Source organism: Myodes glareolus, chromosome 4 (genome assembly GCF_982192425.1).
Source record: "Myodes glareolus chromosome 4, mMyoGla1.1, whole genome shotgun sequence".
Lineage (NCBI taxonomy): Eukaryota > Metazoa > Chordata > Mammalia > Rodentia > Cricetidae > Myodes > Myodes glareolus.
This window is the reverse complement of record NC_142029.1, coordinates 67,350,341-67,353,097: the sequence shown is the minus strand read 5'-3', so window position 1 is coordinate 67,353,097 and position 2,757 is coordinate 67,350,341. Positions and strand designations below refer to the sequence as shown.

Here is a 2,757-nt window from a genome sequence, read left to right as displayed (position 1 = left end):
TTAAATTTTTCATAATAAGGACATTAAAAGTAAAATTAAGAAAAATGTTTTCACTCTCCTTTGGATCCACCTCATAATACTGATCACACTTCTTCTAAAGTTTTCTTCAGTTTCAAGGATCAAGTCTGCATCTTTGACTGTTAGATCTCCTAACTATATCCTTTATCACCCATTTCCTATGCTCACTACAAGTGGAGTGACTTGTGATAGCACACACAAATTTGGACAAAAAATGGAATGCTTCATGAATTTGTCTGTCAGCATTCTACAGGGGCCTTGCTAATCTTCTCTGTATCATTTCAATTGTAGTATATATTGCTGCCAAAGTAGGCACAAATCAGTACATGTTTTAAGGTTCATTTTCATGTATAATTTAAAGATATGCTAAACTAATAATATTCTCATCCATTTTACATAAAGATTTAAAAGTTTTAGTCTTGAATAGAATTTCTCAGGCAAACCAGTTCCTGTGAGATAATATGTCAATAAGTGATTTCTGAGTTCATAAAGGTGTTTAGTTTTATTGATTTTCAAGATTGTGGAAAGTTAAAAATAATTAAGTGTGAAAATCTATGGTTCAATAATGAAAATCTATAAATAGTGTTCACCAAAACAACCCCCTTATACTATTGACAATTATTAATACCTAGAATAAAACAAAATTTCCCCTATGATGACCTCAAATAAATATGGAACCATATTCAGCAATATATGTAAAAGACAGGGTAGTAAATGTGCAAAATGAAAAGCACGATAATATCAGGCACAGTAACCTGACTAGCCAAGAGGGATGTTTTGTCTCAATTATTTATTTACTTATTTATGTTATAGGGGGTGGCTAAAACCACCAACTATTTACCAGTTCACTTATTATTTTTATTCACAGCCTTTTTGTTCTCCACATTGAGGTTTGTTCTGGTCCTTAGATGAAGTGAAGAGAGACAAGCAAAGTGGTCACAGCTCTAGATATTGTAACCTGAGTGCTCAAAATTATTCCATATGCCAAATTTAGTACAACATATAGTTAGATCTCACACTCTCAGTTTATTTATTCATGGTGTCTGTTAATTTAAGCTTAAGAGAATTCTATTGTGACTCTATTGTGCATGGAAGGAAATAACACACTCAACTACAATTATATATAAAGCTATAATTATAAATATATGTATATATATGTATATATGAGTGCTACTAAAAGTAAAACCTTCTTAAGTACAAAATATGCAGAACACTTGAAGATGGCTATTGTATGTGCAATAAGCTGTCACTTGCTTTCAGTTCTCTGAATTATTATTTATATAGTATTTGAGAATTTTTTCTGAACCTGTCAAAATTTCTCATACCTCACATAAGTTACTGTTGTCATTAAATATATACATTGGTGCATTTCCCTGAATGGTCAGACTATGTATGTCTGTTTCCTCTAAATCTTTTATATGCAGATTAGCACCAAATATACACTAAATTTGTTTGCAACGTAAACTGTTATATAGATTTGAATGGCATAATGTTCTAATTGTATTTTAGTGATATCTATTAATCAGAGAATTTGGTATCTTTGCTACTTGGAGAAGAAACGAAAAAGGACAGATTATATAAAACAATATAAGCTTGTCAGCACAGACTATACTTACATTAGTCTTATAAACTACTTTGATAGTTTGAAAATTTATACCTCTCTGGTTTCTAACTATTGAATATTGAAATAACTCATCTGCTTCTATAGTTCTAGAGGTGCCCCCAATCCCCTTCATTTAGATCATTCTATATTCTCCTGGGATCCATTGAATAAGGAGCAAAGGAAGACATGTTTTAATCTTGGTGAAACTTAATAATATTCATATAATCTGACAAGTACTGAACAGATTTATATTTTAAACATCATCAAATGTGTAATCAGTAAGCTATAATTCAACAGAAAACACATTTCTACTTCTGAGTCTAGTTATCCTAAAGTGGGCTCTGTCTTTTGTGTTAGCTGGAAGCTCCTGAAATATACATAAAATCTCACAGACACCCATGCCTACTGGATCAAAGTAAGCATTTTTAACACAGTTCTTTGGTGATCCACACAATCAAAATCCTTATTATAATGTTCAAGTTTAAAAACAACAGACATCCATTTGAAGAATAACTAGGTCATTGGGGAATTAATACTGATAATTGCTTATTTTTCTCAAGAGCATTTTTCTAGTTTAATAAAAGTCCTTTGAAAATGTTTATTTGCTGACAAACAGCACTTGAAGAAGTTAAATTCAGGACAACACTTCACAATTGTCTAGGGGTGTAAGGATCAGCAGAAGCACAAACTGAGTGAGTCCTGGAAGATGTTGACAAGAGATGCAGACCAAGCTGAAAGGTACAGTAACCATCGAAAACTTGGTCTGGCCTTCTCAATACTAACTATATTATGCACGAACATGCTTGTCCAAATTCTAGAATTAGTACTGTCTGCAAGTGGCAAATAAAACTTGATATTGAGAATTGCAGCAGAAGTAGGGTGTGTTTTTCTCATGTAATCACACAGGTCATTCATTCAGGATTCTGAAGTCAGGAGTAATAACTGTCTTATGTCAGATGAAATGCAGGTATTCACTTATTTCTAAAAGTACCTTTAGAAACTTACAATGTGGCAGAATTATATTGCTGGGGAAACATGCAAATAAGTCAAACTTGTCATTTGGATAGTAGTGTAACAAGAGTGCAGTTCAGAAATTACGTCACACTGAGCATGTTATAGGAAGGATGAATCCAATA

General features: G+C 32.3%; 1 non-coding gene across 1 annotated transcript; it reads right to left on the bottom strand.

Annotated features, from left to right (window-relative positions):
- Window positions 1-226: 226 nt before the first annotated feature.
- LOC148122312 (U6 spliceosomal RNA) lies at window positions 227-334 on the bottom strand. The gene has a single exon (XR_015737785.1). It is a non-coding gene; the product is annotated as a U6 spliceosomal RNA (small nuclear RNA).
- Window positions 335-2,757: the final 2,423 nt, after the last annotated feature.